Source organism: Stenella coeruleoalba (genome assembly GCF_951394435.1).
Source record: "Stenella coeruleoalba genome assembly, chromosome: 3".
NCBI lineage: Eukaryota > Metazoa > Chordata > Mammalia > Artiodactyla > Delphinidae > Stenella > Stenella coeruleoalba.
The window spans coordinates 174161788-174182717 of NC_137148.1; the positions used below are offsets into that span (position 1 = coordinate 174161788).

Below are 20930 nucleotides of genomic sequence, written 5' to 3' on the forward strand. Positions count from 1 at the left end.
GCTCTGCTCGAAGTTTTCTCAGCATACCTCAGTACATGTAGAAATGGAAACTGTCATGCAGTTGAGGCTTGCTATAGTACCTTATTGTTTCTGGGACACAAGTATATCTAACTTTCACAAGTTATATGCAAAGCTTTATATTCAGTGTCACATTCCTTCCGATAAGTGTTTAGGCTTGCTGTCTGCTTCACTCTTCTTTTGCTGACTCACTCAGACATTTATTAAAGAGTGACTATGAATTGTCTAGGTGCTTGGGGCACAAGACTGAATGTGAAACAGTCTTGATAACTGAGGAGCTTATAGGTCTGGGCAGAGGGGGACTAATTCTCATGAGGAAAGAGACAGGAGAATCTTCACATACAAGATTATATCTGATAGAGGTCTAGAAAGGAGGAGTGAGAGTGTGATAGGAGTAAACCCAGGAAGGGCATCTCAAGTTGAGAGAACAGGGACCAAGTCATAAGATTCTTAATGAACCTGAAGTATCTGGGGAATGATGAGTGCATTTGGGCTAGACTTTAGGGGGAAACTGGGGAGTACCAGAATAGGAGGCTGGAGAGGCAGACTGGGGGCCAAGTTATAGGGCCTTGGATGATAGTCTATAAATCTTGAACATTTATTTTCTGTGTAAGAGGGTGGCCAACAAATAGATAATCATAGATGATAGATTTTTTTTTAAGATGTTGGGGGTATGAGTTTATTTATTTATTTGTTTTTGCTGTGTTGGGTTTTCGTTTCTGTGCAAGGGCTTTCTCTAGTTGTGGCAAGCGGGGGCCACTCTTCATTGCGGTGCGTGGGCCGCTCACTATCGTGGCCTCTCTTGTTGCGGAGCACAGGCTCCAGACGCGCAGGCTCAGCAGCTGTGGCTCACGGGCCTAGTTCCTCTGTGGCATGTGGGATCCTCCCAGACCAGGGCTCAAACCCGTGTCCCCTGTATTAGCAGGCAGGTTCTCAACCACTGCGCCACCAGGGAAGCCCTCGATGATAGATTTTAAGCAGAGCAGTGAGTGACCTGATCGTGTTAGGTTTAGGGGAAATAATTCTAGGCATAGCACGGAGGATGGCCTAGAACAGAGATAACCCTGGAAGCACAGAGGCCAATTAGGAGGCTGTTGAAATATTGAAGTAGAGGAGGCACTTGATTTGGGAGAGGTTTGAGACAGAAATCAGTATTTTATTTGTTAGCTGTTTGGGTGTAAGAGAGAAGAAGTTAAAGATGCCTGAGGTTTCCAGCTGTGGTATCTAGGTGGACAATGATATCAAAAGCTAAAAGCTAAATTTATAAAGGAGAGCAAAGCAGAGGTGAAGCTAAAGAGGTTGGTCGTGGACTTGTGATAAAAGTAACTGTGGGGCTTCCCTGGTGGCACAGTGGTTGAGAGTCCGCCTGCCGATGCAGGGGACGCGGGTTCGTGCCCTGGCCCGGGAAGATCCCACATGCCGCGGAGCGGCTGGGCCCGTGAGCCATGGCTGCTGAGCCTGCGCGTCCGTAGCCCGTGCTCCGCAACGGGAGAGGCTGCAGCGGTGAGAGGCCCGCGTACCGGAAAAAAAAAAAAAAAAAAAGTAACTGTGTAGTGTCTAGGTGGCACAAAAACTAAAAGTACACTGTAGTTTACAGTCTCAAAGTGTCTCCTTATTAATAGTTCATATTAATTGCAAATGTGAAAAAGATACTTTTTTTTTACAGTGGAGAAACCAGGAGGTCACCACCTTAACCGAATGATGAGTCAACACCAAAATGTCTCCCGATACAATACACTGATAAGGATGCTACATCACTTAAGAAATTCTTCTGCCAGAAATCCATAACCTGATCCTAATCATGAGAAAATATCACACAACCCCCAATATGTCACAAACAACTGCCCTGTGTTCTTCAACCATGTCAATGCCACAAATGACCAAGAAAGGTAAGGAACTCTCCCAGATTAAAGGTAACTAAAGAGATATGACAATAAAATGCAATGTGTGATCCTGGATAGGGTCTTGGATTGGGAGAGAGGGGAACTGCTATTAAAAAACATTACTGGGGTCTTACCTGGTGGCACAGTGGTTGAGAGTCCGCCTGCCGATGCAGGGGACATGGGTTTGTGTCCCGGTCCGGGAAGATCCCACATGCCGCGGAGCGGCTGGGTCCATGAGCCATGGCCGCTGAGCCTTTGTGTCCGGAGCCTGTGCTCCGCAACGGGAGAGGCCACAACAGTGAGAGGCCCGCGTACCGCAAAAAACAAAAACAAAAACATTACTGAGGTGTAGCTGCTACAGCTGGGTAGTAACTGATGGGCTCTGGAGATTTCAGACTTGGGTCACGTCCCCGCGCCCCGTCCTCTCGCCACTTCCAGCGCCTGCGCGCGCCTAAACTATACGCGGGACATCCGGGTACTGCACGACTAGAGTCCGCAGCTTACGCGCGCGACCTGCGTGATCTTCTCCCTGTGCGCCTGCGCGAACCCATCCGTTTGACCTACGCAGATGTGGCTGAGAGTGGACTGCTGGTGGACACATCTGTTAAAAGCAACCAAAAGGGCTTCCCTGGTGGCGCAGTGGTTAAGAGTCCGCTTGCCGATGCAGGGCACATATGTTCGTGCCTCAGTCTGGGGGGATCCCACATGCCGCGGAGTGGCTGGGCCCTTGAGCCATGGCCGCTGAGCCTGCGTGTCCGGAGCCTGTGCTCCGCAACGGGAGAGACCACAACAGTGAGAGGCCCGTGTACTGCGAAAAAAAAAAAAGCAACCAAAAGTTCCTTTTCCAAAGAAATTTGGTTAGCACCCCTACCTCCCCGCCCAGCACCCAGTTTTACAAAATAAAGAACCTCAAAAACTTTACCACCCGCTGTGACTTGCACACGAAGGGAGGGAAAGATAGCTGCTGTTCTCATTGACTGCTAATGGGGCGCTCCAGCTTTGACCAGGAGATGAACTGTTTGGAAGATTCAAATTCAAAATATAAACATATTTATCTTAAGACCTATCTTAGGTAGCAGCCTAAGAAAAAGAGATAAGAGACCCAGAGACTAAAGATCCAGTGTCTAAAAGAAAATTCGAGAACCAATGGAAGAAAAGCAATATTTGGAGAAGAGAATAGTTTTCTTGAGCCGAAGAAAAATGTTTCATCTTCAGATGAGAAGTCCCTACCACAGTCAACACAAAATCGACGAAAATTGTTCAGTACCTAGATGTGAAGAGCTAACGTTTTAAATTTCAAAGATGAAGAATGTCATCGTTTTTTAGAAAAAAGATTATCCACAAAGTACAAAATCTGGCTTCTGCTGCGTGTCAGAGTAACAGCATACACAAGACAGCATATGTAATATTTTGAAGGGGGAGGCTGTTTGTGACTCAATAATATGTCATAATAGTATGTCATAATTGTATGTCAAGTCATGGGTGAAAGCCACAGAAATCTCACTTACATACGGGCTCTGAAGATTCAACCCTCTCTGAAAAAATTCACTCGTGTGTACTGTAAATGACTGAAAGGTTAATCAAAATGAAGACTTTTGAAGTAAAACTGCATGGTAGAAGTCCTGATGGTGAGTGTAAAAGTCAATTAAATTGGGAAGTCAGTATAATTATTGTAAATATGGTCTAAAAGCACTGCAAATGTTTTTAAAAGTTCAAATTTTAACCTGTTTTGTTCGTTTTAAAAAATCTATTGATAAGAATAATTTGGTTCAGTTGAAAAATTATTGAGACTTAGGAAAGTTTGAATTAGAAGTACCTACTAGATAATAAATAGTACTGTGTATCACCATTAAATTTTCTAAATTTAAGAATTGCACTGTGGTTACCTTACAGGATGGCATTGTTCTTAGGAAATACTGAAGGGTCACTGGGGAAACGACTATATACACACACACGAGGGAGAGAGAGAAAGCAAGTGTAGTTAAACGTTAACTGGGGAAGCTGGGTAAAGGGTGTACTGGAGCTTTGTGTTATTTTTGCACATCTTCTGTACACTTGAAATCATTTCAAAATAAAATGTTTAAAAATAGTTTTTTTAAAATGTAGAGTCAGGAGGTTATTAATATTCTGGCGAGAGACATTTCCATGCAGTGGTTGGAGTCAAAGCCAGTTTGGGTGGGCTTATGGAGCAAGAGATGGAAAAAGTAGAGAAAATGAGAGGGGCCTCTTGGCCCTAAAATATAGATATCGTGCCTGCTTAAGTCTTGGATGTTCATAGTTTGAGTTTTCATAGGCAGATCACATATGTAAACTCACTGATTGATGTACCCATATAGATTTATTCCATGCTCTAATGTAACAAGACATAAATTCTTCAGGGCTCTTATTATTCTAAACAGGAAATTCCAATTAATTTTTAGACAGAGATTAGAATTCTGGCCAAGGTGCAGCACCAGGTGAGGAAAGAGAAATACCAGCAGAGATGCTGAGGTTTGTTACCAGTGACCAGGGTGCTGCATTCTCACCAGCCCCTCCCCTTCCTGGAAAGTGAGGGCAGGATTCTTGGGTACAGACCAGTGATTGCTTGATTGGCTCTGGCCCTCGGTGTCTACGTAATTATACTCTTTACTCATGAAACAAAATGGAAGTGGTTGTGTGAACACATTACATGTCATTACCAAAAATCACAACATGGCTTCTTCCTGGCTGCCCAGCTAAATATCTAAATGACCCACTCTGCCAAGGAGGGGAGAAAACTGGACCCAAGGAAAAACAGGGAAGGGAATGACTTAAGATGGGAATGTTTGTAAAACCTTTACTTGTGATTAAAGTGTTTTTAAAATATATGAAGGACATTTTAAAAATGTACATAATTCCAGTATCTCAACAACATAATGATTTGCATTTGTTTGGAGTTCTTTCAAACTTTTATCCATATGGATATATTGCTTCTAAGTTCATCAAACTATTTTTTTTTTTTTTTGCAGGGTATTTCTTCCTTTTTTATTGAGATATAGTTGATATACAATATTATGTTTCAGGTGTACAACACAGTGATTCACAATTTTTGAAGGTTAATATATAGCAGTTTAAAGGTAAATTATAAAATACTGGCTGTAGTCCCCGTGTTGTACAGTACATCCTTGTAGTTTGTTTCATACCTAATAGTTCGTACCTCTCACTCCCTACCCCCATGTCGCCCCTCCCTGCTTCCCGCTCCCCACTGGTAACCAGAGTCTGTTTCGTTTTTGTTATCTTCCCTAGTTTGTTGTATTTTTTAGATTCCAAACGTAAGTGATATTGTACAGTATTTGTCTTTCCCTGACTTGTTTCACTTAGCATAATGCCCTCCAAGCCCATCCATGTTGCAAATGGCAAAATTGCGTTCTTTTTGACGGCTGAGTAATATTCCACTGCATACGTCTACCGCGTCTTCTTTGTCAGTAGACCTTTAGGTTGCTTCCATGTCTTGGCTATTGTAATACTGCTACGAACTCAGAGGTGCATGTATCTTTTTGAATTAGTATTTTCAGTTTTTTTGGATATATACCCAAAAGTGGAATTACTGGATCATATGGTAGTTCTATTTTTAGTTTTTTGAGAAACCTCCAGACTGGTCTCCATAGCGGCTGCACCATTTCACATTCCCACCAGCAGTGCGCGACGGTTCTCTTTTCTCCATATCCTCCTCAACGTGTTACCTGTGTTCTTTTTGATGATGGCCGTTCTGACCCGTGTGAGGTGATGCCTCATTGTGGTTTGGATTTGCATTTCCTGATGACTAGCGATGTTGAACATCTTTTCATGTGCCTGTTGCCCACCTGCACTTCTTCTTTGGAAAAATGCCTATTCAGTTCTTGTGCCATTGTTTCAATCGGGGTTTTGTTTGTTTTTGATGTTGAGTTGTATGAGCTGTTACATATTTTGGATGTCAACCCTTTATTGGTCATAGCATTTGCAAACAGGGTCTGTCATGCAGTAGGTTGTCTTTTCATTTTGTCCATGGTTTCCTTTACTGTGCAAAATCTTTAAAAAGTTAAATTAGGTCCCATTTGTTTCTTTTTGCTTTTGTTTCCTTTGCCTGAGCAGAGGGGCCACTTCACTGCCTGACACCTCCTCACCCGCTCCCTGGCTGCCCACCCCCTTCTCCGGCTGAGCTCTTCCCTCCCCTCAGGTGCCCACCCCTTCCTCCAAGCGTCTTCCTTCCGGAGACCTTCCTTCTGGCTCCTCCCTGTGCCCACCCCCAATGGACCCCACCTGATGTCACTGCTCCAGACATGCCTCAGGAACGGGCACCAGGAGGAGAGATGGCCTGTGTCACGTGACACATGGGGTCGTTTAGCTTGTTTTAAAATTTGCATCATATATATATAAATGTTTATAACACACGCTCAATGAGTGACCGCAGGCTGAGGGGGTGATGGGTAATCCTCACTGTTAAACAGCAGGAGGGGGACAGACAGGACAGGGGACAGCCAAGCACACAGGTCGCATCCCCCCCGAGCCCCCGACTCGGGCCTTTAGCAGGCAGGGAACCTGTGTTCCTCCCTGGCCTTGGGCACGTCCTTCAGCTGGGCTCATCTCTGCCCCAAAACAAGACTAGTCATGACGGCCTTCTTGTGGGGGGACTGGTGGGGGACAGACTGTACACAGAGGGTCTGGCCGCAGTAAGTGACAACTGGTGGTGTTCATTATTCCTACCTGAATATTTTTGGCAGTGATATTTCTGTAAAGATGGGCAGAAATGTTTCTTTGTCCTTGACTTCACAGGAAGGTAGTCAAGACAAGTAATACAGAGAAGGAAGTGGAAAACAGGAGGTTTGTTTTCTGTGTTCAAGACGCTGGTATTAACATGGTTAAAAGAATGAGTTGAAGATTCTTTTTTGTTGTTGCTTTTGGTTTTTTGTTGTTTATTTTTCTTTCTTCTTTTTTCCTTTATTTTTTTCTGAAGATTCCAGAAGTTTTGTCAAGCTTGCTACTTCTAAGAAGTCTGCCTGTGTACCTATCTTTCTATCCTCAAAGTAATTTAGATATTATTACTAGTAAAATACAGACGACCAGTAAAAGCCTTCGAGCTCCGAAAGCGCTAGAAGGCAGCCTTGCTCCAGGTTCTCCTTTATCTGTAAATCGAGGCGGCTGCCACTCTCCTGTTTAAACGTGAGCGTGTGCTGCCCTCTCGTGACAACCTAAGCGCTGGGCAAGGCCAGTGGACGTCGTGTCGGACATGTCCCCAAGGAGGGCAGTGGACACAGGGATGGGGTCGTAGCGGGTGCACATGGCCACGGAGAGGTTGCGCAGGTGCGGCGTGGCCCCCAACCACAGGAAAAGCGAGTCCGTCAGCCGCATGACGTGGAAGTGGACGAGCTGCTCCCACAGCCTCGCGCTGAAGTTGTGCAGGGAGACGTTCCCCCGCGCAGCAGCCCCAGGCCCCTCCATGCCGCCCGGAGGCCCCGCCGCACGCGCCCCACCCGGTCCAGCCGCGCCGCCGCCAGCTCATCAAACTATTATACATTTAAAAATTTTATGCGTTTTGTAACATTATTTTAGAAACACTTTCCCTTGATTTTCACTTTTATCATAAATTTTTGATAACCATGTTACATTCCATTGTATTTATATATAATATATATACTTTATTTAATCATTTCCTTATTATTGGATGCAAATGCTGTTTTTTAAAAAAATTATTAATAACTTCTGTAAATGTCTTTATACATATGGATTTTTCTCCTTTTGAATTTACATATTTCCTCAATTCCAAGATACACATTTTTCTTCCTTTATTATATATCAGGGTACGTTTTGGTATAAGGTGACAATATTCTTTCTCTTCAGAGAGTTAGTATTAAAGATGTTGCATCTTAAAATTGGTAGTCTAAGGCTTCCCTGGTGGCGCAGTGGTTGAGAGTCCGCCTGCCGATGCAGGGGACACGGGTTCGTGCCCCGGACTGGGAAGATCCCACATGCCGCGGAGCGGCTGGGCCCCTGAGCCATGGCCGCTGAGCCTGCGCGTCCAGAACCTGTGCTCCGCAATGGCGGGAGAGGCCACAACAGTGAGAGGCCCGCGTACCGAAAAACAAACAGACAAGAGCACTTTTGTCCTCTTGAATAGCACCAAACACCGAACTTCTACAACAAAAAAGAAATACTACCATCTTTGACTTTCTGTTACATCTAATGGTAAGGTCAATGCGTATATCGGCGCCCACAAAATGGAGGCCACGCCAGCGGCACGGCCCACATCACAATTCTAAGCCTAAGTCAGCCTGCACTTAGGAGAAATACCTCTCAAGGGAACCTAACACACACCAGTCACAGCCCTCTAACTCAGCTTTAGGTCGCTTACCTTACCCTAGAAAATAGTGTAACAGGGAAGAGCTAAATAGAACTCCATGTTGGATCTGTTTCTTTTGACTTTAGCCCTTGCTTTTCGTTGCTTTTGTTATTATAATCATACATAATGGCCTGCCTCAGGGAACCCTGCGCCTCCGCTGTTCAGCTCTCAGGGAGATAATCTGACCCTGCCGCCTGTGAATGGCTACAAGAAACTAACAGATCCCCTCTGAGGCTTGCCATTCCAGGAGATGTTTTGCAAGACTGATGGCCCTTTTACTTTACTTCCTCACTGCCTCTCCCTCTCTGATTTCATAAAAGAAACCCGCAATGAGACCCCGATAGGAGGGTTTCTCGGAGACTCTAGTCTGCCATCTTCTCGGTCAGCCGTCTTCCTTGAATCACACCTCGTGTCCGATTCATTGACCTGTCGTGTGGTGAGCAGAGCGAGCTTGGATTCCGTAACAATAGGATTGCCCGTCTTGTAAGGAGATCCACAGCCTCCTGGCCAGCTGTGTGCTGTTTGCACGTTGCCTCTTCCAATATCCTCTAAAACTCTTTCTTGCCCATAATCCCTCAAGAAGAGCAGTCTGCTGCTTGTGAGGCACTGTACCCCGACTCCACGGATTGTTTTCCCTTGAATAAAGGGCATCAGATTCATTACTAAATTTAGTTTTGTCATTTGACACTAACAATGCTGGGTTGTATAAATATCTGTTAAATGATATACAAATCCATGTACAGTGATGTTGATATTTTTTACTGGGCCTAGAACATCTAATTGTTTGGTGTGTGCTTAAAAAGAGGGAAAGGATAATGAAGTTAAGTAATCAGAATTCATAAATAGAGTTTCATTTTTAAGATAAATAGTATGCTTAGAAGTGGCAACCTGTTCTGTTTGTGTATCTATTTGGTTTCTCTTGATTTTTAAAAAAGTACTCTGGTATTGTGATTTATGACATTTATATAGATTTGGTCTTCATTCATGGTTTCTGGCTCACAGCTTCCCCAAACCCTTGGAATTTCCTGAGTGAAAAGAGTAAATGAGAGTGTCTTTTGTTATAATATCTGGTCTCCTGTCCTCAGTTCCTGAAATCCCTTCAGAGCCAGAAAGGTGAAATGGGTGTCTTGTTATTCAAAATAAGGCCTTTCCACTACTACCGGGTTTGTGTTCTTGAGGTGACTTTTGGAAAGCTCCTAAGGAGGGGGGCTGGTTGCCAGGGGAACCAACCTTGATGAGGGGGTTGGAACTTTCAGTCCCACCTGCTGATTTCCAGGGAAGGGAGAGGGGAGAGGGACTGGAGGGTGAATCAATCACCAGTGGCCAGTGAGTCAGTCAATTATGCTTGTATAATGAAGCGTCCATAGAAACCCAGAAGGGTGTGATTTGGGGGGCTTCTGGGTTGGTGAACCTGTAGAGGTGCTGGGAGAGTGGGGCGCTCGGAGAGGGCTTTGGAGTTTTGTGCCACTTCCCCATACCTTGACCTCTGCCTCTCATCCAATTTGGTTGTTCCTGAGGTACCTTCTTTTATAATAATCCAGTGGTCTAATGAGTAAAATGTTTTCCTGAGTTCTGTGAGCCATTCCAGCAAATTAATCAAACACAAGGAGGGGGTTGTGGGAACCTCTGATTTATAGGCCAGAAGTACAGAGAAGTACTTCTGTCAGAAGTACAGAGAACAGTCTGGACTTGCAATTGGCATCTGAAGTGGTGGTGGGGAACAGTGTTGTGAGACTGAATCCCTAACCTGTGGGATCTGATGCTCTCTCCTGGTAGTTAGGGTCAGAACTGAATTAAATTTGTGGGACACCCAGCTGGTGTGGGGAATCCCCCCATACATGTTATCATTGTTCTTAGCACCTTAAGAACCAAAATAGTAATTTTAGTAATAGTAATTTTAGTATCAACCCCTGGAGTTCCAAGCTTACATAAAATAAAGTTATTATTAGGATTTATACTAATATGTATGATATAATATATATCATGTGTATAATAACAGCTATATAGTATTGTGATTGTATTCAGAGATAATAGTCAAGACATGAGACATATAAAATACAGAATTCACTTTGGAAGTCATCTCAGTCATGGCCTGAGAGGGTGCAAGGCTGCAAAGACAAGGGTCCTTGCTGAGTCAGGAAGTGCCATAGCTGGAAGCCCAAATGCCAGACTTTGCCCTCTGTTCTGCCTACAGCAGGGCCCAGCTGTCTCTTGTTGCCCAGTAGATGCTGATAAACAGAGAGGCAAGCTCTTCAGTTGCTCTTTCATACTGGTAATAGATCTGACTGTAAAGCGTTTTCTCTCCTAGTGTCAAAATATAAAGGGAGAGCCCCACATGAATCTGACCCCAGGAGTTTTGAACATAAAAACCCAGTTGGTAGCACATTATAATTTTAAAGCACATTTAATTTCCTACAAGGCAGGAAATAATTCCATATGAATTCAACCAGTGCATGTAACAAGATCATTACAGTACTAGCAAAGAAGATCATCTTTTTCACTTTGAAAAAGGAAAGAGTGAATTAGGTGGGATGTAGGTTTAGTAGACAGAAAGGTGGTCTCAGGGACCCTTTGTGCCCCGGTTGCTGCATTAATTTGTCACCAGTATCGTTTCTCACGGGTGATGGCTGATCTTGGTGAGTAGAAATGGCTAGTAGCTAAGAATAATCATTAAGAAATAGAAGGTTTTCTTTATAAAAGGAAAATTGCCTGGTGGTCTATCAGTTTTTTTTTTCCTTTTTTGGTGTAAGCGGGCCTCTCACTGTTGTGGCCTCTCCCATTGCGGAGCACAGGCTCCGGACGCGCAGGCTCAGCGGCCGCTCCGCGGCATGTGGGATCCTCCCGGACTGGGGCATGAACCCGTGTCCCCTGCATCGGCAGGCGGACCCTCAACCACTGCGCCACCAGGGAAGCCCCGGTCTATCAGTTTTACGTAGTGTTTATCATCTCTGTGGTCCATTTAACTTATCAGTTTTCTGTTATCAGGAAGGGTTGCAGAAAAGTGAGGGTGCAAGGAGAAATAAAGAAGTTTGAAGCTGAAACCAACCTCAACATGAGAAGTGGAGCCTTTACTAATTGCATTTTGCTTCTTTTAGCCTTTGGGCAATCTGAAGGACACAGCCATCAAAATTGCAGCCATCACGTGGAGCTTTTTTCCCCCAAGAATCACCATAAAATTGGTTCCCACACTGTGGGCCTAAAACGAGGGGGTGTGGATTGCTGCTTCTCTCTCTTGACATTTTACTTGATTTTCGAAGGAAAGGTGACTGAGAACTTTATGAAATTCAAATATGGTTACTGATAGAAATCTAGATTGTCATGAAAAGCCCAATAAGAAATTTAGTGGTAAGGGAGATAAAAAATTTGCTCTGGTAAATGGGGTGATATATATATTAAATTATATATATATATTTTTTATATATATATATGTATATATATAATTTTTTGGTTAGGTGTAATAATATTTAACTATTGGGGTTTTTTGCAAATTTGTCAACTTTGGACATATTGAAATCCAGTAAGTCCCTGATCAACATTAATATACATTAATGTTGTATAAACTAAGTTCAACATTAGTATAAACTAAGTAATTTGAAATGTAAGTGTTCGTCCATTTTTTTCATTAAGTATACAAATTTGGAAAAATAATAAATTTTGAGGCATATGTAGAATAAACTGACACATTCCTTCATCCGCAAAAGTCACATCAGATTCATGAGAAAGCAAGATTGAGTTGTCATGTTAAGTAGTGCCTCCGTCTGTTCATTTATTACTTTATTCATCAGTACATCCTGGTAAATGCCTAGAAGAAAGGGCCTGATGTGTAGCGTTTGCCAGTTTCTGTGGTGTAAATACTCCACCATGGCCTATTTCAAGGCTGCTGAACACTGAGTTGCCAAGAGATGGCAATTATCAGCTCCTGTTAGACGGTAAGGGCTGGCTTGAGAATTCTACTGCCCGTAACCAGGGAAATTCAACGGTTTAGAACGTTCACATAAAGGATGAGAGGGGATGACGGGCTGAGGCTGGTGAGGCAGGCAGAGTCAGACATGAAGAGCCTTGAATGTCTAATCAAGAGATTCAGTGACCATAGGACTTGGTAGTTGTTCAGGTAAGAGATGACAGTGGCTGTCACCAATGTAGTGACCACAGTATTTTGAAGGAATCCTGGGAAGAAATGATGGTATCCTTAACTATGTTAGTGCCATGGGATTTTGTAGATGGAGAGTAAAAAGACGACAGAGACCCTGACTATGTTTATATCCATGGGACTTTGTAAATAGCGAGGTAGGAAATGAGGATGTTCCTACCTAGGAACATGTTCCTACAAAATTATGATCGATGTAACCATGGGAGTGACCATGGTATTTTGTAGATATCCAGTTAAGATAGAATAGTGGCCTTAACTATCAATACAGTACTGAAATCGGGATTTCTCAGGTATGCAGGTAGAAGCTGATCGTGTCCCTTACCACATTAGTGAACATGGTGTTTTGTGGTAGTCCCGGTATGATGGTGAACCTAACCACAAAAGCAACCATGGGATTTTTCAGGGGTTTAGTGAAGAGATGATGGTGTCCTTAACCATGAAATTGATGATGGGATTTTGCAGGTATATGCAGTCAAGACATGTTAGTGATCCTAACCCCAGTACTGAGCAAGGGATTTTGTAAGTATTCAGGTTAGGGATGCTGGTGTCCCTAAAAATGTGGACCATGGGTTGAAGGTGTCTAGGTAAGACATGATGTATAACTGACAATGGTAGTACCAAGATACTTTATAGTTACCCAGGTTAGAGATGATGTGTCCCTAACAATGGCATTTATCTGGATAATTGGTAGGTCTCCGTGTAAGATATGTTTTTCTAAACCTAATAAAGACTACAGGCTTCTGTATTTATCCAGGTAAAGATGATGTGTCGTAAACCGCTGTGGTAACCAAGGTACTTTGCAAGTATCTAGTCAAGAACTGATGGTAAACCTAGAGTGAATATGGGACTATGAAGGTATTGTAGGGGAAGAAAACACATTTTCCCTCTAGTGTTCTAGGTTCTTGGCTGAAACCCTCCTGTAATAAAAGACAGATTAACAGGGGAAAAACAAATGATTTTAATTACATATGCACATACGTACATATGGGAGCCCCACAAAGATATATGAAAAGGCAGCCAGGCAACTGAGGCTTATATACCTACCATCCTGAGCTAAGGGAAGAGACAGGGGTCTGGGGTTTCCAAGGGGAGGAAGGCGATTTACAGGAAGCCGAGAAGAAGAAATAGATGGTAAACAAAGTTTGCCCTGCCATGAAGATAAGTCTCTCAGGTGAAAAAGTGATCTCCAGTAATAGCTCTCTTTCTGGTGCAAGCCCCCTTTTTAATGTAAATTTCCCTTACAAAAGGGTAACTTCTACCCTGCTTTCAGAGCTTCTATGTCTTCAGTTTCTCAAAATGACAAGCTCAAAATAATCCTTGTGCCAAGGAAGCCTATTTTGTGGTTGCATACTCTGCTACCCTTCAGTATCCATTAAGTAATGATGGTGACTTAAATCATGGCAATGACCATGGGTTTTTCAGGTGTTCTGGTAAGAGATGATATATCTCTAAGATTGTCACCATGATTTTTTGCAGGTTCCAGTAAAGAAATGAAGTTGAAATTTACCACAGTAGTAACCATGGGATTTAATATGACAAGGAAAGAATGTGGGCTTTAACCAAGTGGACTTCACAGTATTTTGTAACTGTCCAGATAAGTTATCATGGTGTCACTCACCACAGTACAGACCATGGAATTTTTCAGGTTCCAATCAGTAGATGATGGTGAACCTAATGGAGTAAATGTGAGACTTTGCTAATATCCAGGTAAAAGATGATGTGGGCCTTAAACACATTAGAGAACATACGATTTTCAGATATCTAGAAGAGTGATGATGCTGTCCCAAACTCTTATCGTAGCCATGTGGTTTTTTTGGACTATCAAATATATTTAATTTTATTTTTATTTATTTATTTTAAACATCTTTATCGGGGTATAATTGCTTTACAGTGGTGTGTTAGTTTCTGCTTTATAACAAAGTGAATCAGTTATACATATACATATGTTCCCATATCTCTTCCCTCTTGCATCTTCCTCCCTCCCACCCTCCCTATCCCACCCCTCCAGGCCGTCACAAAACACCGAGCTGATATCCCTGTGCCATGCAGCTGCTTCCCACTAGCTATCCACCTTACGTTTGGTAGTGTATATATGTCTATGCCTCTCTCTCGCTTTGTCACAGCTCACCCTTCCCCCTCCCCATATCCTCAAGTCCATTCTCCAGTAGGTCTGTGTCTTTATTCCTGTCTTACCCCAGGTTCTTCATGACATTTTTTCCCTTAAATTCCATATATATGTGTTAGCATACGGTATTTGTCTTTCTCTTTCTGACTTACTTCACTCTGTATGACAGACTCTAGGTCTATCCACCTCATTACAAATAGCTCAATTTCATTTCTTTTTATGGCTGAGTAATATTCCATTGTATATATGTGCCACATCTTCTTTATCCATTCATCCGACGATGGGCACTTAGGTTGTTTCCATCTCTGGGCTATTGTAAATACAGCTGCAATGAACATTTTGGTACATGACTCTTTTTGAATTATGGTTTTCTCAGGGTATATGCCCAGTAGTGGGATTGCTGGGTCATATGGTAGTTCTATTTGTAGTTTTTTAAGGAACCTCCATACTGTTCTCCATAGTGGGGTACCAATTCACATTCCCACCAGCAGTGCAGGAGTGTTCCCTTTTCTCCACACCCTCTCCAGCATTTATTGTTTCTAGATTTTTCGATGATGGTCATTCTGACTGGTGTGAGATGATATCTCATTGTAGTTTTGATTTGCATTTCTCTAATGATTAATGATGTTGAGCATTCTTTCATGTGTTTGTTGGCAGTCTGTATATCTTCTTTGGAGAAATGTCTATTTAGGTCTTCTGCCCATTTTTGGATTGGGTTGTTTGTTTATTTGTTATTGAGCTGCATGAGCTGCTTGTAAATTTTGGAAATTAATCCTTTGTCAGTTGCTTCATTTGCAAATATTTTCTCCCATTCTGAGGGTTGTCTTTTGGTCTTGTTTATGGTTTCCTTTGCTGTGCAGAAGCTTTGAAGTTTCATTAGGTCCTATTTGTTTATTTTTGTTTTTATTTCCATTTCTCTAGGAGGTGGGTCAAAAAGAATCTTGCTGTGATTTATGTCATAGAGTGTTCTGCCTATGTTTTCCTCTAAGAGTTTGATAGTTTCTGGCCTTACATTTAGGTCTTTAATCCATTTTGAGCTTATTTTTGTGTATGGTGTTAGGGAGTGATCTAATCTCATACTTGTACATGTAGCTGTCCAGTTTTCCCAGCACCACTTATTGAAGAGGCTGTCCTTTCTCCACTGTACATTCCTGCCTCCTTTATCAAAGATAAGGTGACCATATGTGCCTGGGTTTATTTCTGGGCTTTCTATCCTGTTCCACTGATCTATCTTTCTGTTTTTGTGCCAGTACCATACTGTCTTGATGACTGTAGCTTTGTCTGAAGTCAGGGAGCCTGATTCCTCCAGCTCCTTTTTTCGTTCTCAAGATTGCTTTGGCTATTCGGGGTCTTTTGTGTTTCCATACAAATTGTGAAATTTTTTGTTCTAGTTCTGTGAAAAATGCCAGTGGTAGTTTGATAGGGATTGCATTGAAGCTGTAGATTGCTTTGGGTAGTAGAGTCATTTTCACAATGTTGATTCTTCCAATCCAAGAACATGGTATATCTCTCCATCTATTTGTATCCTTTTTAATTTCTTTCATCAGTGTCTTATAATTTTCTGCATACAGGTCTTTTGTCTCCTTAGGTAGGTTTATTCCTAGATATTTTATTCTTTTTGTGGCAGTGGTAAATGGGAGTATTTTCTTGATTTCACTTTCAGATTTTTCATCATTAGTGTATAGGAATGCAAGAGATTTCTGTGCATTAATTTTGTATCCTGCAACTTTACCAGATTCCTTTATTAGCTCTAGTAGTTTTCTGGTAGCATCTTTAGGATTCTCTATGTGTAGTATCATGTCATCTGCAAACAGTGACAGCTTTACTTCTTCTTTCTGATTTGGATTCCTTTTATTTCCTTTTCTTCTCTGATTGCTGTGGCTAAAACTTCCAAAACTATATTGAATAAGAGTGGTGAGAGTGGGCAACCTTGTCTCTTTCCTGATCTTAGTGGAAATGCTTTCAGTTTTTCACCATTGAGGATGATGTTGGCTGTGGGTTTGTCATATATGGCCTTTATTATGTTGAGGAAAGTTCCCTCTATGCCTACTTTCTGCAGGGTTTTTATCATAAATGGCTGTTGAATTTTGTCAAAAGCTTTCTCTGCATCTATTGAGATGATCATATGGTTTTTCTCCTTCAATTTTTTAATATGGTTTATCACATTGATACATTTGCATATATTGAAGAATCCTTGCATTCCTGGAATAAACCCCACTTGATCATGGTGTATGATCCTTTTAATGTGCTGTTGGATTCTGTTTGCTAGTATTTTGTTGATGATTTTTGCATCTATGTTCATCAGTGATATTGGCCTGTAGTTTTCTTTCTTTGTGACATCCTTGTCTGGTTTTGGTATCAAGGTGATGCTGGCCTCCTAGAATGAATTTGGGAGTGTTCCTCTCTCTGCTATATTTTGGAAGAGTTTGAGAAGGATAGGTGTTAGCTCTTCTCTAAATGTTTGATAGAATTCACCTGTGAAGCCATCTGGTCCTGGGCTTTTGTTTGTTGGAAGATTTTTCATCACAGTTTCAATTTCAATGCTTGTGATTGGTCTGTTCATATTTTCAATTTCTTCCTGATTCAGTCTTCGCAGGTTGTGCATTTCTAAGAATTTGTCCATTTCTTCCAGGTTGTCCATTTTATTGGCATAGAGTTGTTTGTAGTAATCTCGCATGATGTTTTTTATTTCTGCAGTGTCAGTTGTTACTTCTCCTTTTTCATTTCTAATTCTATTGATTTGAGTCTTCTCCCTTTTTTTCTTGATGAGTCTGGCTAATGATTTATCTATTTTATCTTCTCAAAGAACCAGCTTTTAGTTTTATTGATCTTTGCTATTGTTTCCTTCATTTCTTTTTCATTTATTTCTGATCTGATTTTTATGATTTCTTTCCTTCTGCTGACTTTGGGGTTTTTTTGTTCTTCTTTCTCTAATTGCTTTAGGTGCAAGGTTAGGTTGTTTATTCGAGATGTTTCCTGTTTCTTAAGGTGAGCTTGTATTGCTATAAACTTCCCTCTTAGAACTGCTTTTGCTGCATCCCATAGGTTTTGGGTCGTCGTGTCTCCATTGTCACTTGTTTCTAGGTATTTTTTAATTTCCTCTTTGATTTCTTCAGTGATCACTTCGTTATTAAGTAGTGTATTGTTTAGCCTCCATGTGTTTGTATTTTTTTACAGATCTTTTCCTGTAATTGATATCTAGTCTTATGGCATTGTGGTTGGAAAAGATACTTGATACAATTTCAGTTTTCTTAAATTTGCCAAGGCTTGATTTGTGAGCCAAGATATGATCTATCCTGGAGAATGTTTCATGAGCACTTGAGAAAAATGTGTATTCTGTTGTTTTCGGATGGAGTGTTATGTAAATATCAATTAAGTCCATCTTGTTTAATGTATCATTTAAAGCTTGTGTTTCCTTACTTATTTTCATTTTGGATGATCTGTCCATTGGTGAAAGTGGGGTGTTAAAGTCCCCTACTATGATTGTGTTACTGTTGATTTCCCCTTTTTTTTTTTTTTTTTTTTTTAACATCTTTATTGGGGTATAATTGCTTTACAATGGTGTGTTAGTTTCTGCTTTATAACAAAGTGAATCAGTCATACATAAACATATGTTCCCATATGTCTTCCCTGTTGCGTCTCCCTCCCTCCCACCCTCCCCATCCCACCCCTCCAGGCTGTCACAAAGCACCGAGCCAATAACCCTGTGCCATGCGGCTGCTTCCCACTAGCTATCTACCTTACTGCGTTTGTTACTATGTATATGCCCATGACTCTCTCTCGCCCTGTCACAGCTCACCCTTCCCCCTCCCCATAACCTCAAGTCCGTTCTCTAAGAGGTCTGCGTCTTTATTCCTGCTTTACCCCTAGGTTCTTCATGACATTTTTTTCTTAAATTCCATATATATGTGTTAGCATACGGTATTTGTCTTTTTCTTTCTGACTTACTTCACTCTGTATGACAGACTCTAGGTCTATCCACCTCATTACAAATAGCTCAATTTCGTTTCTTTTTATGGCTGAGTAATATTCCATTGTATATATGTGCCACATCTTCTTTATCCATTCATCCGATGACGGGCACTTAGGTTGTCTCCATCTCCGGGCTATTGTAAATAGAGCTGCAATGAACATTTTGGTACATGACTCTTTTTGAATTTTGGTTTTCTCAGGGTATATGCCCAGTAGTGGGATTGCTGGGTCATATGGTAGTTCTATTTGTAGTTTTTTAAGGAACCTCCATACTGTTCTCCATAGTGGCTGAACCAATTCACATTCCCACCAGCAGTGCAAGAGTGTTCCCTTTTCTCCACACCCTCTCCAGCATTTATTGTTTCTAGATTTTTTGATGATGGCCATTCTGACTGGTGTGAGATGATATCTCATTGTAGTTTTGATTTGCATTTCTCTAATGATTAATGATGTTGAGCATTCTTTCATGTGTTTGTTGGCAGTCTGTATATCTTCTTTGGAGAAATGTCTATTTAGGTCTTCTGCCCATTTTTGGATTGGGTTGTTTGTTTTCTTGTTATTGAGCTGCATGAGCTGCTTGTAAATTTTGGAGATTAATCCTTTGTCGGTTGCTTCATTTGCAAATATTTTCTCCCATTCTGAGGGTTGTCTTTTGGTCTTGTTTATGGTTTCCTTTGCTGTGCAAAAGCTTTGAAGTTTCATTAGGTCCCATTTGTTTATTTTTGTTTTTATTTCCATTACTCTAGGAGGTGGGTCAGAAAGGATCTTGCTTTGATTTATGTCATAGAGTGTTCTGCCTATGTTTTCCTCTAAGAGTTTGATAGTTTCTGGCCTTACATTTAGGTCTTTAATCCATTTTGAGGTTATTTTTGTGTATGGTGTTAGGGAGTGATCTAATCTCATACTTTTACATGTACCTGTCCAGTTTTCCCAGCACCACTTATTGAAGAGGCTGTCCTTTCTCCATTGTACATTACTGCCACCTTTATCAAAGATAAGGTGTCCATATGTGCATGGGTTTATCTCTGGGCTTTCTATCCTGTTCCATTGATCTATCTTTCTGTTTTTGTGCCAGTACCATACCGTCTTGATGACTGTAGCTTTGTAGTATAGTCTGAAGTCAGGGAGCCTGATTCCTCCAGTTCCTTCTTTCGTTCTCAAGATTGCTTTGGCTATTCGGGGTCTTTTGTGTTTCCATACAAATTGTGAAATTTTTTGTTCTAGTTCTGTGAAAAATGCCAGTGGTAGTTTGATAGGGATTGCATTGAATCTATAGATTGCTTTGGGTAGTAGAGTCATTTTCACAATGTTGATTCTTCCAATCCAAGAACATGGTATATCTCTCCATCGATTTATATCATCTTTAATTTCTTTCATCAGTGTCTTATAATTTTCTGCATACAGGTCTTTTGTCTCCTTAGGTAGGTTTATTCCTAGATATTTTATTCTTTTTGTTGCAATGGTAAATGGGAGTGTTTTCTTGATTTCACTTTCAGATTTTTCATCATTAGTATATAGGAATGCCAGAGATTTCTGTGCATTAATTTTGTATCCTGCCACTTTACCAAATTCATTGATTAGCTCTAGTAGTTTTCTGGTAGCATCTTTAGAGTTCTCTATGTATAGGATCATGTCATCTGCAAACAGTGACAGCTTTACTTCTTCTTTTCCAATTTGGATTCCTTTTATTTCCTTTTCTTCTCTGATTGCTGTGGCTAAAACTTCCAAAACAATGTTGAATAATAGTGGTGAGAGTGGGCAACCTTGTCTTGTTCCTGATCTTAGTGGAAATGCTTTCAGTTTTTCACCATTGAGGATGATGTTTGCTGTGGGCTTGTCATATATGGCCTTTATTATGTTGAGGAAAGTTCCCTCTATGCCTACTTTCTGCAGGGTTTTTATCATAAATGGCTGTTGAATTTTGTCAAAAGCTTTCTCTGCATCTATTGAGATGATCATATGGTTTTTCTCCTTCAATTTGTTAATATGGTTTATCACATTGATAGATTTGCGTATATTGAAGAATCCTTGCATTCCTGGAATAAACCCCACTTGATCATGGTGTATGATCCTTTTAATGTGCTGTTGGATTCTGTTTGCTAGTATTTTGTTGAGGATTTTTGCATCTATGTTCATCAGTGATATTGGCCTGTAGTTTTCTTTCTTTGTGACATCCTTGTCTGGTTTTGGTATCAAGGTGATGGTGGCCTCGTAGAAGGAGTTAGGGAGTGGTCCTCCCTCTGCTATATTTTGGAAGAGTTTGAGAAGGATAGGTGTTAGCTCTTCTCTAAATGTTTGATAGAATTCGCCTGTGAAGCCATCTGGTCCTGGGCTTTTCTTTGTTGGAAGATTTTTAATCACAGTTTCAATTTCAGTGCTTGTGATTGGTCTGTTCATATTTTCTATTTCTTCCTGATTCAGTCTTGGCAGGTTGTGCATTTCTAAGAA

At 41.3% G+C, this 20930-nt stretch overlaps 1 long non-coding RNA gene across 6 annotated transcripts in view; it reads left to right on the top strand.

Moving 5' to 3' along the window:
- The first annotated feature begins 1278 nt into the window (after positions 1 to 1278).
- LOC307183756 overlaps positions 1279 to 20930 on the top strand; it is a 30801-nt gene continuing 11149 nt past the window's right edge. For all 6 annotated transcript variants that reach the window (XR_013827579.1, XR_013827580.1, XR_013827581.1 and 3 more), the window contains exons 1-2: positions 1279 to 1907; positions 11331 to 11497. This is a non-coding gene — a long non-coding RNA (uncharacterized lncRNA). The remainder of the gene's footprint in view (positions 1908 to 11330; positions 11498 to 20930) is intronic.